Below are 25482 nucleotides of genomic sequence, written 5' to 3'. Positions count from 1 at the left end.
TCACTGCCCTGAAAAGTTCTCTATCTTGCTGACTGAATCCTAAAGCCTCTTCAATTTCGCGCCTGGAGTGCGTGCCTGCCAGTCCCTTCGGTCCCTTTAGGTCTTTCCCTTTTGGAGCCCATTTTCAGCAGAGATTTGATTCTCTGCAGGGCAGTGTGGACGACCAGCCCCCACCAGCCAACATATTGGTTTAAAATTGGCCTTGGGCATTTAGCAGGGAGCTGATAGCTCGCGGCCACCCAGGTCTATTAAAATCCTGTCTCATTCCTGCTGTGAGTTAAGGAGACCCATTCCTCTCAGTTCCCACTTCCTGATTTCAGCCCAGAGAGAATAATTGATTCTGTGGATCCTTAATTGACTTCAGGTGGTTCCAATACCAAACACTGACACCATTCCCTTAATGAATAATTTCTTTGCTTAAACCGATTTTGGTCTTATTTGGAAGAAAAGAATAAGAAAATTAAAGCCACGGGAAGATAGCACAGCAAAGAAGCATAGTTATGTGTACAATCAGCAACCCCTCTGTCCTGGGAAAAGGCTGGAGAGAGAGCAGCAGGCAGAGAGAGAAGAATCCCGGCCGGGAAAACGCCGCGAGAGCAGGTGCTGTGGGCTGGCGCTGGAGAGCCTGGGGACTGGGCACCAATGCCACCAAGGGCCTGGCATGGCCAGGACACCTGGGGGCCAAGCCACGGAGCCACTACAGCATCAGGCACCTAGAACCTTCCACGGCTGGGATGGCCATGGGGACCTTAAGTCCTCAATGGCCACCAGCAGGGGCCCTCGGGCTGCTCTCCTGGAAGGGCCATTCTATGGAGGCACAGCCTACCAGGGCGTGCACTCCCGGCAGGCAAGCAAGGAGGTGCTCAGAGCTGGAACCTGGAGGGAAAGGCTGACCGTAAGGGTCCAGGCCCACGAGCGCAGCTTGCACAATTCGTCCAGTGGCCAGGGAAGGCTGGCTGGAATGAGTGGCGGCCGTGGACAGCCATGCTGGCCAGGGACCGCTCCCCCCCCATGCCTGCAGAGCCCGCCTCTTCCCTTTCCACGACGGACGCGGCACCCGCGGCCATCCAGCTCTCACCGTCAGGTCTCACCGCAAGGCCCTCAGGGTGTGAGCCCTGCCCTGCTTGCCCTTCCCGGGCCGCAGGGCACTAGGCCTGGGGTCCAGGGGAGAATTCAAACCTTATGTCCACACTGCAGGGCACAGGGAGGCCTGCTGGTCATTTCCAATGATTGGTTTAGTGAACAAGACCCTGGGGGACTGAAGCAGGCAGGGCAGAGGCCCCGCTCACGTGGGGGACTTCGTGGGAAACTTGACCTGGCTGTTTGGTCCCGGGCACCTGGTTATTTACATCTGTTACCTCGAGACGGAATCTCCCCAGTTAGCATCGCGGCGCAGGGCAGGGCAGGGCCCCTGCTTGAATACGAGCAGACTTTGGCTCAGAGAGGCTAGATGGGCTGCCTGAGGTCACACATAGGTGACCTTGTCGAGACATGAACCAAGCCTGTCTGACTGCTGTCCTCTTAGCCATGAGATCCTAGACCTCAGCAAACAAGTCCCACAGAGTCCCAGGCAGAAAATACTTCACACGCTGCAGACCACTACTCGACTCTGCTGTTGTAGGGTGAAAGCAGTGTGATGTATGATGGGATGGATGCTGCTATGCTCTAAGAAACCCTCAGTGGCAAACACAGATTATGGATCGGATTCAGCCCGTGGGCCCTAGCTGGCCAGCCCCTGCCCTACCATCACTTGCAGCTCCCTGAGGGTCTGGCATCTTTGAAGAGGTCCTGGCTCGGTTAGGGGAGTATGGGGAGCAGAAAACAAAATAGGGTGAGGAGACCAAACGGAACCAAGGCGGCACTCCAGTGGGTGGGCCTCTCTGAGGAAGCGCTGTTCCCTGTTGAGAAGGGGAAGCAGATGGCATAGCCAGCAGGCAAAATTTAGAGAAGACCAAGAACTGGTCAGGGATCTTTCAGTTGTACTTGGCAGAATTTCACCAAACCAGACCAAACAGAATCACAAGCACAGGACTCCTTGGCTGACATCTGTGGCGCGGCTTCAGGAGAGCCTGGATCCCGCACCTTTCTCATCTCTTGGAGTTTTCTCATCAAAGCTCTGCTTTTCTTTATCCATCAGGTTCTCTTTGCATCACAGTGTCGTCACCACCAGAAACTCTGGACCTGCCTAATCCTCGCTGGTATTCTCCATGAGAGCAGCTGGGCTTTTTGGCAGCTGAACTTTAGAATTCAAGAAAGTATTTCACTGGCTCCCAACCCTCCACACAAACATCAATAAGGAGGAGTTTTAAGGGATAGGAGAACAAGAAAAGAGACTCCAAGGCAAGGTGATGGAAGCTGCGGAGCAGCCTATGGCTGGCAAGTGGGTCATCTAGCCGGAGAAAGCCAGATCCCAAATCTGCAGCCTGAAAGTTTGAGAACCAGTCAGACCAACAGGGCTAGGAACTGAGAAACCAGGCCCTTCTGGAGGTGGGGATGAAGGGAGGCCTGGCAGACGTGAGGGACTGGAGGAAAGCTGCGTGAGAAGCGGTCACATCCTCCTGGTGGCTGGCAATGTCCCGTGCGCCCCCACTACCCCCCAGCCTGTGGAAGTTTGGAGGATCACTCCCTGGACAAGGTAAACAGACTCTGGACCGGGCACTCCTGCTGCGTTGAGGGCACGGCCCCCAGGAGGGCACGAACATGGGGTTCTGAACACAAGAACCTCCCCAGCATGCGGAGATTGGCAGCCAGCCCTGCTCCCTCCAGGAAGGAGCCTGGAAGATCCATCAACCCCAGAGGGAAAGCCAACAACTGCTGACCTCGGGGGTGCTCCCAGACACGGTCTACCCAGACAGCCCTGCACTGAGGCTCAACACTGACCAGCCCCACTGACACTCAGTTTCCAAAAGCTGCTCAGACCTCCATTCCTGACTCTGAGCCGGGTGCCAGGGAAGAGCAGAGGCCCGCCAGCAGCATAGCATACGCACACCAAAGCTGAAACACTGTAGGTTACTGCGGGGCTCCCGGGTACAGGACCCTTTCAAACCGTTGCTGATCAGGGAGAGGCGGGGATGCAGAGACAAGGGAGGAGCCGCGGGGAAACCAGAGTGCAGCTTTGGGGCGGGTCCCAGCTCCCCCTCAAGGCATGCACAGAACAGTGTCCTTGGCTCCTCTGCAGAACTAAAGTGTGCTGGAAGCTCAGTCGCATCTGGCTGTTTGCGACCCCATGGACTGGAGCCCGCCAGCCCCTTCTGTGCCTGGAATTCTACAGGCACGAAAACTGGAGCGGGTTGCCATTCCCTTCTCCAAGGGATCTTCCCGACCCAGGGATCGCACTCAGGTCTCCTGCACTGCAGGCAGACTCTTTACCGTATGCCTGTGAGAAGAGCCACCAAGAAACCCCCAGCAAACGGAAGACACTAGCATCCTTCATTCCAGAGAAGCTCAGTTCAGTCAGTTCAGTTCAGTCACTCAGTCGTGTCCAACTCTTTGCGACCCCATGAACTGCAGCACGCCAGGCCTCCCTGTCTATCACCAACACCCGGAGTTCACTCAAACTCAGGTCCATCAGGTCAGTGATGCCATCCAGCCATCTCATCCTCTGTCGTCCCCTTCTCCTCCTGCCCTCAATCTTTCCCAGCATCAGGGTCTTTTCCAATGAGTCAGCTCTTCACATGAGGTGGCCAAAGGACTGGAGTTTCGGCATCAATCCTTCAAATGAACACCCAGGACTGATCTCCTTCAGAATGGACTGGTTGGACCTCCTTGCAGTCCAAGGGACTCTCAAGAGTCTTCTCCAACACCACAGTTCAAAAGCATCAATTCTTCAGTGCTCAGCTTTCTTCACAGTCCAGCTCTCACATCCATACATGACCACTGGAAAAACCATAGCCTTGACTAGATGGACCTTTGTTGGCAAAGTAATGTCTCTGCTTTTTAATGTGCTAAGATCATTGCATCCAGTCCCGTCACTTCATGGCAAATAGATGGGGAGACAGTGGAAACAGTGGCAGACTTTATTTTTTTAGTCTCCAAAATCACTGCCGATGGTGACTGCAGCCATGAAATTAAAAGACGCTTGCTCCTTGGAAGGAAAGTTATGACCAACCTAGACAGCATATTGAAAAGCAGAGAGGTTATTTTGCCAGAGATGGCAGTTTGGTGACCTGGAGCAGCTCAGCAGGAGACCAGGTGAGTCCAGGTGAGTCCAGCTGAAAGGAGGGCAGGCCCTGCCCGCACCAGGTGCCCCTCAGCGAGCCTGCCCTGAACCCGTCTACCAAGCTCCTCACCAGCTCTCCCCGCACTGGGATGCAGTTCTCAGGGCCGCGAGCCCGCTGTGTGCCCCTCTGCCTCGCGAAGCAACAGAGCTCTTTTCCGTGTGTGCCGTGCTGCTCACTCATGTCCAGCTCTTCGAGGCCCCATGGGCTGTAGCCCGCCAGGCTCCTCTGTCCGTGGAATTTTTCGGGCAAGAATCCTGGAGTGGGTTGCCATTTCCTCCTCCAGGGGATCTTCCCCACCCAGGGATTTTTTTTTTTCTACTTCCCCCAAAATTCTGTCTCCAGGATACGACTCAGCACCAATGCACAGAGGCCAAGTTTTTGGCATCAAAACCAAACATGAGAAAGGACACCAGGGAGCAAGCCAGGCTTGAGGGAGAAGAGGGTTTCCCTTTCTACCCTCAGAGGAAGAGCTATGGCATCCAGGAAACAAAACCAGGAGCGCCTAAGTGGAGGCAAAAGTGAAAGTGGAGGCCGCTCAGTCGTGCCTGACTCTGCGACCCCATGGACTATAGGGATTCTCCAGGCCAGAATCCTGGGCTGGGCAGCCTTTCCCTTCTCCAGGGGATCTTCCCAACCCAGGGATTGAACCCTGGTCTCCTACATTCAGGCGGATTCTCTACCAGCTGAGCCACCAGGGAAGCCCAAGAATACGGGGCTGGGCAGCCTATCCCTTCTCCAGCGGTCCTTCCCAACCCAGGGATCGAACTGGGGTCTCCTGCACTGCAGGCGGATTCTTAACCACCTGAGCTATGAGTGGGGGCAAGAATGTCATTTAAAAGGCCAGAGGGGAGCAGGGCTCCATCCGGAAGCTGCCTGGGCTGGAGAGGGGTGTGTCTCAGGCAGCCTGCCTGCCGGTGGGTGGGGCTGTGACCCTGCCCAGCTGACTGCCTGGCCTGGAGTCTCCCCGCACCTGGGTCTTGGCCCTGCTGGGCCGGAAGGAGGGGTCCTCCGTGGAACTGCCAGCACCTGGGTCCCCTTGGGAGCATGAGTTCCTAGGGGCGGCTGCTGCCGGTGTGTGCGTCCCCAGGGTGAGCTGTTGTTACCTCCTCTCTCTTCAGGAGACTCTCCAAAACCAGCAGGTCAGGGGCAGAGCGTTCCTCTTTGATATACACTATTTGCAGGCAGCCTAGCTTCTCGGCGTTTTGGCTAAGATCACGTGTAGTGTGGGGGTCTCCCAGGTGGCTCAGTGGTAAAGAATCCGCCTGCCAATGCAGGAGACACAGATTAGGGTTCAGTCCCTGAGTCAGGAAGATCCCCTGGAGAAGGGAATGGTAACCCAATCCAGTATTCTCGCCTGGGAAATCTCATAGACAGAGGAGCCTGGCAGCCTACAGCCCATCGGGTCACAAAGAGTCAGACGCGACTGAATGACTGAGCGCCGCACGCAAGCCCTGAGAATCCAGGGATGAACAAAGCAGACCCTCGGTGCCCTCAGGGAGCTGACCGTCTCCTGGTCTTCTTAGCTGGAGTTCAGCCCGGCAGAGGAAAAGCACCTTGGGAAAGGAGCCTTTGGAAACACAGGCTCCTGCTGACGGCCGCCAGGGCAGAGGAGGCCCAAGTGCAAAGTCAAGTCTGCCACGGCCCCAGGAGCACACGCTGTGCGCAGGGAAGAGACTGGACTGACTTCTGGCTTCTTCCCAGAATGGGAGCAAGGCAGCCTTCCATCTCCTCCCCATCCACTGAATGTAACCAGCAGTAGAGCACCAGTGCAAACTCCAGAAGCAGCAGTCACGAGAGTTTCCCAGAAAGGAAGATCATTAGTCGACAATTTAAGAGGCCGCCGAGTGCCCAGGACTGACAGGTGAGAAGGCCCGCACCAGGGCACACCACGGGGAAAGTGCAGCACCCAGGCCACGCGGGGAAGATGCTTCAGCCTTCCAGACGGGGCCAAAAAGGGACAAGAAAACAGGTCACAGCAAAGACTCAGAAAGCAAAATGGATTCAGACATTTCAGCGACAAGCCTGAAATCCAGAACACAGTGAAGCGAAGCCTCCCAAGTTCTCGGGGGAACGAGTTCCCAGCCAGAATCCTTTACCCAAGAAAACACTCAGACAACCATGCAAGAGTGTGTGACATTTCAGACACACAGAGATTCAAAATCTAACTTCCTCGCTTCGGTCCCCAAGCAGCTCCCAGTGGGGGACTCCGCCAAAACCCACGGCTAGAAGAAAAGAGACAGCAGACTCAAGAGGTGGGGGTGCACACAGAGAACCCCCAGGAGGGGGGCAGAGGGAGACGGGGCCCCGCATTCAGGGTGAGAGGCCAGGCTGAGACCGCCCGACCTGAGACAGACACGCTCAGACGCACAGACCGACGCTCATGCAGGCATGCTGGCCAGTCAACCTGCTGACAGACACCGGCCCATGTCTTGGTCTGAGCCGGACTTGGCCATGCACAGAAGGAGCCCCAGCTCCCCTGCACCCTGCTTGCAGGATGGTCGAGCCCTCGGGGCAGTCCAAGGCCGCACTCTGCAGGCACCTGGTCCAGAAACCATGAGACAGAAACACGGGTAAGCACGTCTGGATGCTGTCAACGTGGAGAGCCCCGGGTTCCCCCACTCAGGCCTCGCCCATGGATTTCCCCAAGAGGGACCTGCAAACCCTCAGGGTGGCTCCAAGGCTGTTAGCATCTCTTTGTCTGATGGATGACACACCCTTCACCCGTGCGCTGCCTGGAGGGTCTTCAGTACTTCACAACAGATTGTCCTGGATGATCCAGGACAAGAAGGGACAAGTCAGTCTCCTCCTCCAAAGGATCCCCAAAGAGGAGTCCCGCCTCTGGGCTCACTGCTTTGGGGTTCAGATATTCAGATATTTGGGGTTCAGAACATAACCGAGTCCAAGTTCAGTCTTCTTGCCACACACAGGCCAACAAATCCGAGAGATGAGGTGTGGAGGCAAGCTTATCCAGTCCGACTCTTTGCCATCCCATGAACTGCAGCACGCCAGGCTTCCCTGCCCTTCACCATCTCCCAGAGTTCACTCAAACTCATGCCCATTGAGTCAGTGACGCCACTGAGCCATCTCATCCTCTGTCATCCCCTTCTCCTCCTGCCCTCAATCTTTCCCAACATCAGGGTCTTTTCGAATGAGTCAGTTCTTTGCAGGTGGCCAAAGTATTGGAAATTCAACTTCAGCATCAGTCCTTCCAATGAATATTCAGTGGTGTTGAGACAAGGCATATGACTTTATTTGGAGAGCCCGCTGACCAAAAAGATGGCAAACTAGTGTCTCAAAACCATCTTTTCAGGGCCGGATGCCAGGTTCTTGTATAGAACAGAGATGGGGGAGGTGAGGAGGTAAGATAAAAAGGCCATTAATCTCACAAACAATCTCCTGGAATGGCTAGGCTCAGGGAGGGGGTGCGTGAATTCCTTCCTTCCTATAGCCATCCTCGGGTGGACAGGGTCCTGAACAAAGGCACTCTGGTTTAGCATTCAGGCAGAGGGGCAGGGTTCCCCAACCAAGGCAGGCCATCATGCGGGAACAGCATCCTTTCCGTAAACAAAAGCATTGGGAACTAAAGGTTAAAGTGAAACAAACGGAGTCAGTTCTTCCCTGTAACAAGAAGTCATTTATTAAAGAGCCCCTGGGCTCACCCCTCACTCTAATCCAGTGAGACCCTAGCCCCAGACTCCCAGAGAAGAGCTTCCCACCTCCCTGCTTCAGAGGCCAGGGAGAGGGGCTCTGATGCCCTGTCCTCAAAGGCAGATGCTGATTTCAGGGAGATTTCAGGCTTTGGGAGGAAGAAGCACAGGAGCAGGAGAAAACGCGGACCATCAGACTCTTCCCTCAGAGAGTGAGGATGCATCCGCTCTGCAGACCCATCGTTCTATCCATCTTTTCAGTTTGGTTTCTGCCCCATCATCCTGAGGGGCCACTTCCCTACCTCTCCTTGGACAGCATCTCTGGATTCCAAAGGCCCCCACCAGTCGGGGGGGACTGGGAAGTGCCATGCACGGAAGCTGGGGACCATTGCAAACTTAAGTGACTCTTCTCCAGTTGCATCTATGTAGAATCAAATAGAGCATGGACGAGGCTTGGCGTCTGTTCTTTGGGTTATTGCAGGAATCTTGACATGGACAACGAAACATGATGAAAACCGTGAGAGAAGTGACTGTGAGTTTCCACGATGAAATTAAAATCAGATGTTTCTTGTGTTAATGACTATGAGTAATATGCAACCTCATTACAATAATTAAACTTTATAAGTACAATGTCAAAGAAATTCGGTTAATTTCTAAATCAGTATCTTTTTTCGAGAGTTTTATAGACCGTCCCAGCTACGACTGCCTCGGCAGATCAAAAAGTTTCTCCGAACTGAAATTAATTTTCAAAAGCTTATCTAAGAACTACAGTGACTCAAGAAAGGGTGTCTAATTTGTCAGTGCTGTCAATAAATTGCAAATTGTGTGAAAGTCTTAATTATAGTAACATAATTAGTGATACTGTTGAAATGAAAGCGAGAAAATAAATTTTATAGAATAAACGTACAATAGTATATAAATATGCATGCTTTTGTTTTATTACTCATCCAAGCATTATTGGCCTGTCCACAGAACACCCAGGCATCCCCGATAATAATTAAATGCAGTTCTCTTTGACATTCTGCCAGCTTTCAGTTATCAAAACATAACTTGTAGTTTTATACATCTTTTCAATTTCGCTGTCGTGAAGGTATATTTGTCAAAGCAAAAGCTAGAACATTTTTTATTTTTAACAGTTCGTTAACTTGATTTATAATTTCGACATGTGCTATGTGGGGCTGTGTGTGTCCTCTTGCCCTGAAAATGTTAGTGAAGGAGGGAGACAGGATTAGGAAGGGGTTCAGAGAGGCTCTGAGGCACCAGAATATTCTATTTCCCATCCTAGTTGGCACATGCGTGGGTGTTTATCTTGTTACTTTTCCGTAAACTGTATTTGTATGTTATGCATTCTTTTGAATGTATGATATACGTGACAGTAACACTTAAAATAAGGCTGAGAAAGAGAACCTGCCCTGTTTACCACACAGAGGCTGTCTGCTCACCCAACATTCACATATAGGAAAGCACGTTGTTAACCCCAAACCTTGCCCCAGTGCAAGCCGCCCTTATCGTTTACCTGCCTCTGACCTGGGGGGTTGGATATTACTAACTCAGTCGAGAATGAGAATCCTGTTGACATTTTCCTTACCAGAATTTTTAATATCATGTTTTCTTCTGCACGGACTCTAAACACGATACTCACCCATTTTGGAAATTTTGGAAACTACAAATAAAAAGAAAGCATATATCATACCACCCAGAGAAAACCCCATGGAAACACTGGCCTTTTTCAATCTTAAAAAGAAAAAAAAAAAGATCTATCTTTCAATCAGTCTGTAATTTTGTATGGATGAGATCAGCCTCCAAATACAATTTTTTATCTGGTTGTTTTTCTCACTTGATATGCTAGACATTCCCTCCTGTTATTACAAACTCATTGTAAGCATCTTTGGCTGCATAATTTACTTAATCATTCCCTCATTACAGGCCATTTAGGCAGGTTCTAATTTCCCACTCACAGATTAACCTGTGATGAATAAGCAGTACTCTTCCTAAGTCTTTGTGTGGACTTCAGATTCTTTTCTTAGGCTCAGTACCTAGAAACGGTCTCAAGAGATGTTTATTTCAGAGGTACCTTGCACTGACTTTTCTCACTTGGGCATGGACGTCCTGGCAGCCTGGAGGGTGAGGTCGATTACTAAGGGAGTCTAAAGTCCACAGAGGCAGACCAGCCCGGGACCCATCCTGGCTCTGCAGACACTGTCAGAAGACCTCAGGACAGTCTCCATCTCCACACGCCTCGATCTACTCGCCTATAAACAAGAAAGAAGTGTGACTGCTACAGGTGATGTACTTACAAGGATGACTAGCACAGTAGGCGAGCCCCTAGTCCAGCGCCTGGCACGCAGTTCAGCTCAGTCGCTCAGTCGTGTCCGACTCTTTGCGACCCCATGAACCGCAGCACGCCAGGCCTCCCTGTCCATCACCAACTCCCGGAGTTCACTCAGACTCACGTCCTTCGAGTCCGTGATGCCATCCAGCCATCTCATCCTCCGTCGTCCCCTTCTCCTCCTGCCCCCAATCCCTCCCAGCATCAGAGTCTTTTCCAATGAGTCCACTCTTCTCATGAGGTGGCCAAAGTACTGGAGCTTCAGCTTCAGCATCATTCCCTCCAAAGAAATCCCAGGGCTGATCTCCTTTAGGATGGACTGGTTGGATCTCCTTGCAGTCCAAGGGACTCTCAAGAGTCTTCTCCAACACCACAGTTCAAAAGCATCAATTCTTCGCTGCTCAGCCTTCTTCACAGTCCAACTCTCACATCCATACATGACTACTGGAAAAACCATAGCCTTGACTAAACAGACCTTTGTTGGCAAAGTAATGTCTCTGCTTTTGAATATGCTATCTAGGTTGGTCATAACTTTTCTTCCAAGGAGTAAGCGTCTTTTAATTTCATGGCTGCCGTCACCATCTGCAGTGATTTTGGAGCCCCCCAAAAATAAAGTCTATCACTGTTTCCACTGTTTCCCCATCTATTTCCCATGAAGTAATGGGACCAGATGCCATGATCTTCGTTTTCTGAATGTTGAGTTTTAAGCCAACTTTTTCACTCTCCTCTTTCACTTTCATCAAGAGGCTTTTGAATTCCTCTTCACTTTCTGCCATAAGGGTGGTGTCATCTGCATATCTGAGGTGATTGATATTTCTCCCGGCAATCTTGATTCCAGCTTGTGCTTCTTCCAGTCCATCTCAATAAATGATCACTAAGACTAAACTTTTTTCAAGAACCCTTTTACGAATTTTTCTGGAAAAAGGGTCCCAAGCCAGACTCTGACTGGCCTGCCTGGAGTCCTGTGCCCTTCCCTGAGCCAGTTACCATTGGCTCTGATTGGTCAGCCCTGGGTGTCTTGCTCATCCTGATATGGGAGGTAGACATGGGTCAGCATAGCAGAACCACAAGGACTGAGAGTTGAGGTCCCACAGAGAGGAATTCTGCTGCCAGAAGGGCTAAAGGGGCTGGACCACAGATGCCTAGGCCTGAGGTCCAAGACGACGTGGGCATGGGAGAATAATCCTCATAGTAAGTGTTTATATGGGGGGTAAAAACCAAGGCAGACCAAAGGTGAAGGTCATTGATGGTTACCGCAGAGGGGTCCCGAGGCCTGGGGAGTAGCTGACCCCAGTGAGCTTGAAACTCTTTCCAACCTCTGACTAAAGCTACAAGCAGGTCTAGAAAAAGAGCAAGTTCACCAAGGGCTTCAGCACTCGGTTGACTCAAGATCACTTGGGCCCTAAGGCTGACCCCCTGGTACTGCACCGGGCCAGAGCTCAGGTCAGCAAGAAAGCCCGCTTCCCCCAGCCCCACCAGCGGTCCCCTGCTCATTCAGGGGGCAAGGTCGCTCCCAGTCATCCCCGAGTCCCCACTTACAGCTCAGTTTTGTCCAAACCACTCCTTCCATGGTAGCCACAGTTGGAAAGGCCTGAAGAGCATTGCTCCGTTCAGGAGAGAGGATCCCGCGGCTGCTCCCAAAAACCCATCTCCAAGCCTCACTTCCTTCATGTAATCCAAAATTTGGGCATCACCACCCAGCACCCCGTGCTTCGTAAGGTTGACTATAAGTCAGTTTAAGGGTTTGGTTTTGAAAAACTATAGAAAATGCATGCTGACATTTGCCTGCTGTGTCCATGCCTTGGTGGCGTCTCAGAGTCAAATTCAAAACTGCACTAACGTTCAAGCTGGAAAGAAATATTCAGAGGAGAGAAGTGGACGGGAGGAGACCTCCGTGGACTATTGTGCGGCTCTGTGGGGGCTGCAGCAGCCAGTTCTGTGCAGGCGGAGGGGAGGGTGGACGGACTAAGGCAAGTGGGTTTCCTAGAGACACAGGGCACAGAGGCGGGCCCCTGGGTGGCCTGAGGGGGCGTCAGGTGACCCCAAGGTTGGGCTTTCAGGGGAGCCAGCCCACTGCTGGCAAATGCAGTGGCCTCCGCTTGCCACTGCCTATTAAGTGGCATTATTTAAACCCTGCCAGTCACTCAGGCTTGGAGCTGGCATATTAATTTTATCTTAACTCTTTAGCCAGTGGAAATATATCAAAATGTAGCTTTTTACAACCGGACTCGGTGACAGACCAGAGGTTCTAACCGTACTCGGGCAGCGTCTGCTGAGGCCACACGCCAACAGAGGCCCTGCTGGCGCACGTCCACCCCTTAGGGGAGCAAACCGAAGGGGCAGGCATCTCAGTTTGGGTCACAGCTGTGTCCCTGGGGCATAAAGCAGCCCCTCCCTGGCCCGAAGCAGGCGTCTGCCATGGACACGTCAAACGAACAGCCACTTACCAGCAAACACAGCCTTAGCTCCTTCTGTGTGCAGGTCATGGCCTTGGGAGGCTATGTAAGGGGTAGGGGACATGATGATAGCAAGCAACGTGGGGAGCAGCAAAGACCCCAGGAAAGTGCCCGATGCCAAGGGGACCACTGGCAAGACAAGACAAGAGCTGATGTTCGCGCCTTGAGCACTTTCTCTGCGGCAAGCACCGTCAGACCCTTTATTTAGCCCTTCCTGTCCTCTTCCCAGCGACCCTCCTCGGGAGGAGAGGTTCGTACCCTCACTTCCACTTTTTGGAATTGCAAAGCGAAGTGAAAGTCGCTCAGTCATGTCTGACTCTTTGTGACCCTGTGACCCCATGGACTATATAGCCCCTGGAATTCTCCAGGCCAGAATACTGAAATGGGTAACCGTTCCTTCTCCAGGGGATCTTCCCAACCCAGGGATCAAACCCACGTCTCCTGTACCGCAGGCAGATTCTTTACCAGCTGAGCCAAAGGGAAACCCAAGAATACTGGAGTGGGTAGCCTAGCCCTTCTCCAGCGGATCGTCCCAACCCAGGAGTCAAACCAGCGTCTCCTGCATTGCAAGTGGATTCTTTACCACCTGAGCTGCGAGGGAGGCCCCAGGAAACCACGCTGCCATCACTCTGCTATGCTCTCATAGGTCTTGGCGTGTCTCTCTTTCCCGGAGCCCCGGAGTGGGACTGTGGAGTCAACAAGATCCAATGCAAGCTGACTTGTGCTGGAAACTGAAATTGAAAAATCTGAAAAAATTCAGATTTTTTCTGAATCCATCAGAAAAAAAAAAAGCAGTGCCTATTTGATAGTTTAAGGAAGCTGTCTCCCACTGCTGTACAGCCCTAGACATCAGTAATGTTTAAAATTTTACAAACCTGAGAGCGGAAAAATACTATCTCATTGTGTTTTAATTTGGAGCTTTTAAATTATAGATGAAGACGTGCGTGTTCTCCAGGAATCCCCAGCCGCCTGACTCTGCCTTCTGCATCTTGAAGCAAACGCCTCCTCCCAGCATGACAGCTGCTGTGGCCTGGCACTTCCATCCTTAATCCGAAAACTCTGGCGTGTGCTCTGTGTCTGCCGTGTCTCTGTACCCCTAGCAGCGCTGGCCCACCCAGAGCAAACGGGCGGCAGGAAATGACTATTCACTGAAAGCTTGCCAGGCGTCCTGCACGGTGCGTGACATTTTGCCCCCAGAATCTCACGTCACCCTCACAAGACCCTGTGAACCAGATTGCCTCTATCATCACCCCCAAATCCCGAAGTCCAAAGAGCTCCAAAACCCAAAAGATTGTTCATAATTTATTTGGCACACAAAATCTGAACTGGATTATCATACAACCACTTTAAGAACTCATCAGTTCAGTTCAGTTGCTCAGTCGTGTCCGACTCTTTGCGACCCCATGAACCACAGCACACCAAGCCTCTCTGTCCATCACCAACTCCCGGAGTCCACCCAAACCCATGTCCATCGAGTCGGTGATGCCATCCAACCATCTCATCCTCTGTCGTCCCCTTCTCCTGCCCTCAATCTTTCCCAGCAGCAGGGTCTTTTCAAATAAGTCAGCTCTTCACATCAGGTGGCCAAAGTATTGGAGTTTCAGCTTCAACATCAGTCCCTCCAATGAACACCCAGGACTGATCTCCTTTAGGATGGACTGGTTGGATCTCCTTGTAGTCCAAGGGACTCTCAAGAGTCTTCTCCAAAACCACAGTTCAAAAGCATCAATTCTTCGGCGCTCAGCTTTCTTTAAGAACTCCTGATTTGCTGCTAAAATTAAAAACTTGGTTCTGGGGTATTTGTTCCAGGCCTGCTGACAAATTAGTAATATGTAACCCGCACTGGATTATTGCTCCAAAATCCGGAAGAAAAATTGTGAAAAGGAAACCCACAAGCTCCAAGAGCTTCAGCTGAGGGCTGCGGACCTAGGCTGTCTCCCCGGGTCATGGCTAAAGACCCTGACCCCCAAGCCCATGTTCCTCACCCAGCCCCGTCTGCTCTCAGCCCAACTCCTCACGCCACACGATGGGTCCCCCGACCTTTGGGAGCAGCGAGAGCTCAGCGACAAGCCCTCATCTGTGGAGGCTTTACTTCCGAAGGACAGGGACAGGGCTGTTAAGCTGACTGGTCTCCTTGAGATTTAGATTCCAGGATGTCGCACAGCTCACAAATGCCACACAGGATCCTGGATGCCCCCCAGGCTGTGTCCCCGGAGCAGGACAGCTCTGCCCCTGGTTCCGCCCTGCCCCGTGAGGCTGAAATCCACCGGGTCAGGAAGCAGACTGGCTCCTCTAATAGATAAGTTTAATTAAAAGTGGGCTGGATGCGTGGCCCGAGCTGGAGAGTCATTAGACAATCAAAATGCTTCACTACAAGGAAGTAATTGCATGCACAGAGACCTTTTTGCTATCAGGGCAGAATCAATCAATAATTAAATTAGAAGTGAAAATTAGTCGCTCGAGCCCACAGCTCACTGACTGAGCAGACACTCCGTGACCCCAGGACGGGCGGAGGGCTTGTAGATGAGGGGGCTTCAGCCACCAAAGTCCTCGAGGTCAACCCGGCAGCGACCCATCCAAGTGAGCCCTGCCCGCCTCGGGGGTGGGGCGAGGCTCCTGGCACCGTTGATTCTAAAGTACAACAGTGTGGCATCTTGTCAGTTTGAAGAAGCTGAAATAAAGAGGAAGGGGGGATACAGTGGTTAGCTACTGGTCCATAGAAACCTCCCCCCAAAACAACAGGGCGTGAGCGGTGGGGGCGGATTTCAGGGGCATCTGCAGGTGGGCTGGGGTGACCCCGCTGACCCTGGCTGGGTTTGCTCTGTGTCTGCAGGTGAGTTGCGATTGTCTGACCCAAGCCGGGGGGTCTTTTCTAGCAGCAGCAGCGGGGTGGCCTTGCGCTCTCCTCCTGGGTGGCTGGCCGGCATGCGGCCTTCCAGTGGTGACGGCGGAAGATCCAGAGGGCACACAGAAGCACGTGCGGCCCCGTAAGGCTGAGAGCAGGCACACCATCGCTTCTATCCACACATCACCTGCCCAGCCCCAAGTCCAGGTCGACACCCTGACAAGAGCTGTCCAAGTCACCGAATGTATCCATCCGAGATACACCCAAGTCAAGGTCTATCAGGAGGAGCCCTGTGCTGAGACATGGCCAGGATGTGGAAGGGGGCTGGAAGGAGTGGAGAAATGGGGCTGGTAGTTCAGACCCACCCCCCCAACCTCCACCACCAGGGAACTCAGACTTCCCTGGAGGCTCAGATGGTAAAGAATCCACCTGCAATGCAGGAGACCTGGGTTTGATCCCTGGGTTGGGGAGATCCCCTGGAGAAGGGAACAGCTACCCACTCCAGTATTCCGGCCCGGAGAGGTGCACAGACTGTATAGTCCATGGGGTCGCAAAGAGTCGGACACGACTGAGTGACTTCCATTTCTGTCAGCCAGTCACTGTACACACGTTATCTCAAGGAATCTGGCTGCACCATCCATGCAATGCTCGTGATCACTCCCCTCTAACAGACAGGGAAGCTGAGACTCCCGGAAGCAGCCCGGCCAGGGTCATCCAGCTTATGAGTGGCTGGACAAAGTCCAGCCTGTGTCTGGATCGTTCCACCACCCCGCTGCCTTCACCGCCACCTGCAATCAGGGCAGCCAGTGCTTGTCTGAACCCTTCCTCACCTGCAGCAGGGAGCCGGGGCAAGGCCCTCCCATTTCTGTCCGGATTGTCTTCATCTGTGGACAAGGAAACTCCCCAGGGCTCCGGATGCCCCTGGAGGCTCTGAGAGGCATGGGTTTACGGCTAAACTGATGCAACAGGTTTCTGTTATTCTCATGAAATGGGCGACGGGGGGAGTGCCTGCAGACCACAGAGGCTGCAGGCTGGTTCAGTGTGTTCTGCGCAGAGGCTCCGGGCTTGAAAGGACTTTCAGGTCCACCTGGCCTCATAGCTTCCAGATATTTCTGCCCATGACCGTGGTAGGTTGGATCCTGGTCCCCAAGGCTGCCCCCATCTTAACCTGGGAATCTAGTTCTTTACAGGGGAGAAGGGACTTTGCAGGTGAGAGCTAAGCATCCTCACTGGGGAGATTATCCCAGGTCAGTCAGATGGGTCCAGGTACACCCCGTGGGTCCTTGAGACCAGAGCCTTTGTTGACTGCAGTCAGACCGAGACGTGGCAGCAGAAGAGGGGGGAGTCCCAGGCTGCCAGCTGCGAAGAGACAGCCGGGGGGTGAGCCAAGGGACGCGGCGCCTCAGAGGCTGGAAAAGCAGGGGAGTGGATTCCCCAGAGCTTCCAGAGAGCCCTGACGTGACCTGGGTTCCAGCCAGCGAGTCTGCCTGAAGACGTGTGACCTGCAGGACAGACCTGGAGGGCTGAGGGACAGCCACACACGTTGGACTTGCGGTCACTGTCACAGCGGCAGCTGGAGACCCAGACAGTGACCTTCAGGACAGAACTCAGCTCGCATCACAGCCCTGGGCACAGGCGCCACGGGCACACACACTCTCATACATACATGCACACACACGCACATGCCACACACACAGCCACACACCACACACACACGGACCCCCCCACACACACACATACACAGAGACCCACATACAGACACGTGCACATGCCGCACACATACACACACACACACAGACCCACATACACACATGCACATGCCGCACACACAGCCACACACCACACACACACGGACCCACACACACAGCCACATCCACATACACAGAGACCCACATACAGACACGTGCACATGCCACACACACAGCCACACACCACACACACACGGACCCCACACACACACACACACATACACAGAGACCCACATACAGACACGTGCACATGCCGCACACATACACACACACACACACACAGACCCACATACACACATGCACATGCCGCACACACAGCCACACACCACACACACATGGACCCACACACACAGCCACATCCACATCCACAGAGACCCACATACACACACATGCACATGCCACAGACACACACACACATACACATGCCGCACACATACACACACAGACCCACGCATCCACATACACGGACCCACACATCCACATCCACACAGAGACCCACATACACACACACGCATGCCCATGCCACACACACAGACCCACATACACACATGCACATGCCACACACACAGCCACACACCACACACACATGGACCCCCCCCCACACACACACACACATACACAGAGACCCACATACACACACATGCACATGCCACACACACACACACATCCACATCCACACACAGAGACCCATATACATACACACGCACATGCCACACACACAGAGAGACCCACATACACACATGTACACATGCCACACACACACACACGGACCCACACATCCACATAACGGACCCACACATCCACATCCACACAGAGAACCACATACACACACACGCACATGCCACACACACACACACAGACCCACACATCCACATCCACACACACAGACCCACATACACACACACACATGCTGCACACACACACACGGACCCACACATCCACATCCACACAGAGACCCACATGCACACACACGCACATGCCACACACATACACACACACACAGAGGCCCACATACACACACGTACACAGGCCGTGCACATACACACACGCAGACCCACACACACACACATCCACATACACACACAGAGATACACACATACACATACCGTACACATGCACACACACGGACCTACACACATACATGTACACACACATACACATGCCCACATCACGCACAGAGACATACATCCACACACGTCCACTCACACAGACTCACATACACATGCTGCACACATATACACACATGGACCCACATACACACACAAACACACACAGAGACACAGAGATCCACATACTCACACTTACATGTGCCACAAACCACACAGAGACCCACATACACACACATACACACACCACACAGAGACCCACATACACATGCCACACACAAACATACACACGGACCCACATACACACATATACATGTTGACACACACATATACATGCACACACCACGCACAGAGACATACATGCACACATATCCACTCACACAGACCCACATACACATGCTACACACATCCACACACCACACACACACACACCACATACATATACCACACACACACACACACCACACACACACCACACAAACATACATATACCACACACACACCACACACCCACACACCACAAACAGACACACCACACACACGGACCCACACACACACACACACACACACCACACAAACATACATATACCACACACACACACCACACACACACACTGCTTCCTGGAGAAGGCAGACCCTGAACTGAGACTTGAAGGAGGAGGAGGAGGAAGGCGCTGGCAAGAAAGCTGGAGGAAGGAGAATGTGGCTCCAGGGAGCGGCCAGTCGGCGGCCGGGCATCTTCAGGAGCCTAGATGAAGGGTGAGAGGTGAGTCCAGTAGAGGGGACTCTTCATGATAGGAATGCATTAAACAGGGCTGCTTGGGTAGAGAAGGGAGGAGACACCACCAGCAGAGCTGCGCTTTACAAAGATTCACCAGAAGGGACATGGAGCACTTGAGACTAAACGTTGGCTTCATTAAAAAACAATGGGGATATAAGTTTAAAAAACAATGATGTCAACTCACACCGACTAAACTGGAAAGAAACCTAAGTCTCTGATGGGGAACAGCCGTCTCTGCTCCGCCGGTGGGCGTTCCACTGGCGCAACCCCCTGGAGAGCAGGTTGGCATCACCTGGTGAAGCTAAGGCCGCACACACAGACTTACAGCTAAGCACCTGGGGTGCAGGTGCCCGAGAATGCTCAGGGCCCGCTAGGAAAGCAAACCACACAAATCGAGAATCAGCGTGCACAGCAGCCGGAGAAAGGACGGCCCAGCTCTGCCTACTTCTGCAGCGGGATCCCCCTCCTGAGGGAGAAGTCAGCAGCCACTGTGGGCAACTGGCTGCTGGGCGGGTTCTCGGGGATGGGCCGTCAGACTGGGCGCCCTCGGTCCCCTTACGCACAGACCAAGACATGCCAGACAGCAGTGCGCCTAGGACAGGCACGCCGGTGTGAAGCTTGGGAACAAAGCAGAGAGGGGTGAATATGAGACGCAGGGCAGCAGCCGCTTCTCGGGGGAGGGGCCTGGGCAGGACACAAGGGCAAACCGAGCGGCTGCAAAGGCAGCGCGTGGAAGTTGCTCAGTGGTGTCCGACTGTGTGCGACCCCGTGGACTACACAGTCCATGGGATTCTCCAGGCCAGGATACTGGAGTGGGGAGCCATTCCCTTCTCCAGGGATCTTCCCAACCCGGGATTGAACCCGTCTCCCGCATTGCAGGTGGATTCTTCACCAGCTGAGCCAGAAGGGAAGCAGGGCTGCAAAGGTCACTTGTTATTCCCCAAGGTCGTGCTTCCTTACTGCCAGGGCGCTCAGTGACGTGTTCATCTGGGTGCTCTACAGCTACTGGATATATATTATTTTGATTCTACTCAATATTTCATTTAAAAAAACAAGAAAGAAATATGAAAAAAATGACAGAAATTTTGGGAGAATAGAGAAAAATGGAGATTTATAGCTACATTAGTAGTTAAAATTTTGTCTTATTATCTATGCATTAAAAATAAGAATAAATTATTCTTTATTTTAAATTAAACTATGGTTGCTTTGCAATGTTGGGTTAGTTTCAGGTATAAGTAAAGTGATTTCATATAGTTATTTAATATATTCATTTTCAGATTCTTTTCCTTTATAGGTTATTACAAGATATTGACTACAGTTCCCAAAATAAAATTATTCTTGGTACATACTCTCTATAGTCATTTTTCTTCCTCTGTGTATCCATACTGGGTCAGTAGAATTTTTTGAAAGAATGGATTTTTAATATGATTATGTTGCTTAAAATGTTTTCTAAAATTACTTGTAACAGTCTTCAAATCACATTTTTAAATTGTTAACATTTCGCCTGAGTCCTCTCAATAGGGCATATTTTTAATTTAAAAATATTATCTCTATAGGAGTTGAAGTACCTGGTGAGCTCAGAGTAAATTCTGTGAAATGGAGAGTTTGCAGTTCTAGTATTTTGGCATCAAAATGTGGAGAGATTCCAGCAGCAATGTTGTCACAGATCCTTTTGCCTCCATGCAGGGTACCGTGTTTCAGCGCATATTTTTTCACAACAAAATCTATCAAATACATCATCTCTATTCACGATTCTTTTGATGTTTTACTGAACGTTGACTCTGTGTCATCTTAGCCTGGGCCTTCTCTGGTAGGTTACATCACTGTCCACATCCTCTGTTTATGCGAATAAACACAGAAGCATCATGCAGATTCCTCCTGGTGTGTCCAGACGTGCCAAGGTTTAAATAAAATCTCAAAATGAAAGCAGAACTTCGCCCTCCACCACATCCAACTCCCCCTGGCTTCCTTGATAAATTTCACCATCGTCCACTTGTAAACTTTGTTTGTAAATCATCACAAAAGGTGAAAAATGTTCATAACTGACATTGTGTGGCTTCCATCCATTAAATGCCTCAATTAAAGATTTCCAACTAATTTTGTACAGTCACATCCAACATTTAGAGGATTTGTTTATAACAAAAGCTCAGGACTATTAGAGGACAAGCAAGTTGATATTTTGAGTACAGGCTCAAACATTTCTCAAATCTGGTTGAGGATGGAAAAAAGGAAAGAAAGTTCCACCACGCTGACAGAATTAAACTGTAGGTTCTTTAGAATTTAACTTCATCACCAAGTTGTTTATTTCAAGTCAATCTGGGCACACACATAACAGATTTTGACAACTACTGCTTCTGTTCAGTTGGCAGATCTTGGCAGCTTGTTCCAATGCATCACCAAAACACAAGCCCATTTTTGCACTTAATTTACAAAAAAAAAAAAAAGAAGCATTGTGTTTTTTTGACCTTAATTTTTTATTGAGGTATAGTTGATGTACAATAGTATGTAAGTTATACATGTATCATATAGTGATTCACAATTTTTAAAGGTTATAATCCACTTTTTAAAGATTTCTTTTGATGTGGACCATTTTTCAAGGTCTTTATTGAGTTTGTTACAATATTGCTTCTGTTTTTCTGCTTTCGTTTTTCGGCCTTGAGCCATGTGGGGTCTCAGTTCCTTGACCAGGGATCCACCCCACATTCCCTACATTTGAAGGTGAAGTCTTAACCGCTGGACCAGCAGGGAAAGCCCTTTAAAGGTTGCAATCCATTTATAGTTACTGTAAAATATTGGCTACCTCCCCATGTTGTACTTATTTTATGGCAATAGCTCGCACCTCCTGCTCCCCTCCTCCACCACCGCCCCCGCCCTCTCCCCGTCAGTAACCACCAGCTTGCTCTCTACGTCTGTGAGTCTGTTCAAAGGGCATTGCTTTAACCATGACATCAGCTTCACCAAAGGAAGGGCGTTTTACTAGCAACGGGAAGAGCTTCAAAAGCTTTATTTTGATGTTTCATAAATTAGATGCAAATGATTAAACTATCATTGGAATTAACAGGTTTTCTTTTTGAAGCCTCTGGGAAAGATGACATAAAACTGGAATAATTTAGATGATTCCAAGTTCTGGTAACGGAGCCAACACACGCTCAGCTATCGCTCCAGGGAAAGGGGTGCTGCCCATAGCAGGGGGTGTGGCTGCTGCAGCCCCCTACCCCCAGTCGTAGACTGGTCAGCTCACCTCTGACCTGGGCTGGGATGGAGGAGCCAGCGGGACTGAGGTCAGGCTGCCACGGGAGTGCTCACAGCGTTTGCCAAACCCACCACTCAATGCAGCTCCGGAGGGCGGAGTTGCATCTAAAGGGTGAAAAGTCTGGCATGGACGCTGAGAGAAGTCAGGAGGTGTCATCTCGGAGGTGGGACACTGATGGCCTCGGGGGCGCATGAGGACTACATGGGCCTGTCATCACCATCCCAGGGCACCTCCAGGGTTTGCTGTCTTGTAATTGTCATTGAATGCCTTTGAGGGCAGTTGAGAGGAGATTATTCTAATGATCCAGGAAGCCTGGGGGTGGGGGTGTTGTTGAGAAGAACACAGGCTGGCTGATGAACCACAGGGCCCTCAACTCTCCCACCAGGGGCATTTTCGATGTGATTTCTGCTCTGTTCCAGACCTGCCATCACTAGAAACGGGGCCCGGAGGTCAGAAGGGACCTGGCTGAGGTCCCAGAGCTGGCAAGAGAGAGAGTTGGGGGTCAGCCAGGTTCATAGGGAGGCTCATGACCCCAGTCTACTTGATGGGGAGAGGATGCAAGATGCCGCCAGGAAAGACAGAGCAGGAAGCAAAGACAGTGAATACCCACGCTTGGCCCACCTCAGGCGCAGAAAGGCACTCCCACCCCACCGCCGCTTCTCTGAGCAGGACCTGCTTGTGCCCAGTTGGGCTGCAGAGACATCCAGGCCACCATGGGGGTGCTGACCTTGGGATGATCTCCATGAAGATGGGACACGGGGGTCCCGGGCCCCTCCCTGACACCCTGTCCTGCAGAGAGAAAGGTGTTAAATGCCGGCCACCCCCTCAGTAGCAGGAGCGCCTGCATCTCACGGGGTCCTGAATGGGATGCAGAGAAGCTGCAGAGCTGGGGGCTCCTTCCAGAACATGGGAGGCAGCCCTCACCCATCTACATCAGGCGGCAATGCTCTGTGTCCACGCAGCGACAGCCACGCAGAAGCCCAGAGCCACGGCCCCAGCCGCAGGGGCTCCCGGAGGGCCCAGCAGCCCTGCTCAGCACTCACACTCCATGTGGTCCCTGCACACCGTCTCCCGCACAGCCTTCAATCGGGCAGGAACGCTCGGCAGCAGTCACGTGCCCTTGGACTTTGGTGTCAAAGCACAGAAGGTCCCTTCATCGCCACATCGAGCTGCTGTGATGACGAGAGTGAGGCCCGGGTCTGGCCCCTCCTCCCACGGCCTCCTGGGACCCTCAGACCCCAGGCGTCCAGGCACGTCCACCAGGACCATCTGATCCCCGAGTCTCAGGGACACTGGCTGGAGAAGACCCTCCCACTCCCTGGCTCGCACCCCCCTCCCCTGCTGAAAAGGGGTCACTTCGCAGAAAGCAATGCCTGGCCAGATCAGACACCAACTGTGCAGTGGGAACGAGAGAGCGCGGAGGGGAGCTGGCGCGGAAACATGGTGAGCACACCCAGCAGACCACGGCCGCTCCTCCCACCACGCGCCCAACGGGAGGCCCACGCTTGATCCCCTGCATCTCAGACGCCCCATCTGGCCTCCTGCTCGCCGTGTCCTCAGCTGTCCTCCCAGGATGACTTATCAAAGCGCACAGGCACCCTCTGTCCACACGTCCGCTGGCGAGCCTGTCTCCTGTGAGCGCCTGGATGCAGGCACAGGGGATAGAGATAAGGAGGCAGAGGAGGCTGGTCCTCGGGCAAGAGGCTGGGAGGGGCCCAAGGAGGCCCTGCAGAGGGACCCGGGTGTGAGACCCAGCTGTGCCGCATCCACCGGTCCCAGGCCTCCTGCCACAGGGCTGGACCCTCTGCACCCCCTCCAGCCATGCACCTGGCACCCACAAACGTGCAGTAAACACTCGAGAAGACACCCCTGGTGAGCGAGCAAGGTGACATCACACTGGGCTGCTGGGCATTCCTGAGGCCGCACCGCCGGTGACTCGGTTAGAGCTGTGGACCAGCGGAGAAGATAGATCACCTCCCCGGCCAGATGCACACCTGGGCTGCATGCCACGTCCTGGGGGGACTGCAGACACCCTGGTGTTCCAGATGAGGCCTGGAGGGATGGACAGACACATTTTGTTCCAGATGAGCAATTAGGTTGACCAACACCGGGTTAAGGAGAAACATGGCAAGTGGGTTTGAAATGTGTCCTTCTTACCTTAGACACTACCTGCTCACTCGTATGAGTCCTGACTGCACGGACGTCGGCCGCCTGCTTAGCTTGGAGCTTGATTTAACTGTGCAGGCGATGCATCACCCATTCCAAATGTAACCAAGCAGGACCCTCTGGGCCCTCCCTGTCCTCCGCCCAACTCTTGCCTGTAGAAAGACTTTAGCGTCGGAGGCCTTCCCTGAGTTCCAAAGAGTAAATTTAACCAGAAAAGTGACAAAATGCAGAAACAAAGGGAAACAGTGAGCAAACCAAAATAGTAACAGTTACGCCATCAAACAAAGTCAAGGATGTGCAGTTCCTCCTCGGAGACTACAGGTAGCATTCTGAGCCACGTCCTGTGAGCTGTGAGGCAGACAACGAAATGCCCACCAGGTGGGAAACTGAATAGCTGAATGCTGAGCACCAGCACGCAGACCCCAACTGGTTGGAACCAGAGCCTGATGATGCTGACTCCCAGTTACCTCACCATCAGCCAATCAGAAAATGCTCATGAGCTGGCCACACCCCCTACAAGCCTCCTCCCCTCACCCTGTCTTTACAACCCTTCCCCTGAAAGCCGTCATGGACTTTGGGCCTTTTAGGCACAAGCTGCCTGGACTCCTTGTCTGGCACCTGTAGTAACGCTGCACTTTCCTGCACCACAGCCGGGTGTCAGTAGATGGGCGTTAGGGCACACAGCAGAGCAGACCCAAGTCTGGTTTGGTAACACAGCTGCCTTAGTTCACAGACAAGGAAGCTGGGGCCCAGAAGTGGGCAGTCTCACCCAGAGTCACAAAGAGCTTTCCCCAAGAGCTGGATCCAGAGAAAGGTACACACGCCCCAGTGTTCACTGCAGCCAGGATGTGGAAGCAACCTAAGTGCCGAGCAACACAGGGATGGCTGAAGACAAGGTGGTGCACACACACAATGGAATAGTACTCAGCCA

The 25482-nt window shown here is 52.3% G+C and overlaps 1 long non-coding RNA gene across 1 annotated transcript; it reads right to left on the bottom strand.

Moving 5' to 3' along the window:
• Positions 1 to 23090: 23090 nt before the first annotated feature.
• LOC138438358 (uncharacterized) lies at positions 23091 to 24989 on the bottom strand. Its single transcript, XR_011256300.1, has 3 exons — positions 24543 to 24989; positions 23429 to 24437; positions 23091 to 23174 (listed from the first exon to the last, which is right to left on the bottom strand). It is a non-coding gene; the product is annotated as an uncharacterized lncRNA (long non-coding RNA).
• Between the last annotated feature and the right edge of the window lie 493 nt (positions 24990 to 25482).

Source organism: Ovis canadensis, chromosome 3, assembly GCF_042477335.2.
Source record: "Ovis canadensis isolate MfBH-ARS-UI-01 breed Bighorn chromosome 3, ARS-UI_OviCan_v2, whole genome shotgun sequence".
NCBI classification, from domain to species: Eukaryota; Metazoa; Chordata; class Mammalia; order Artiodactyla; family Bovidae; genus Ovis; species Ovis canadensis.
The sequence above is the reverse complement of the archived record's forward strand: the minus strand, read 5'-3'. Positions and strand labels throughout refer to the sequence as shown.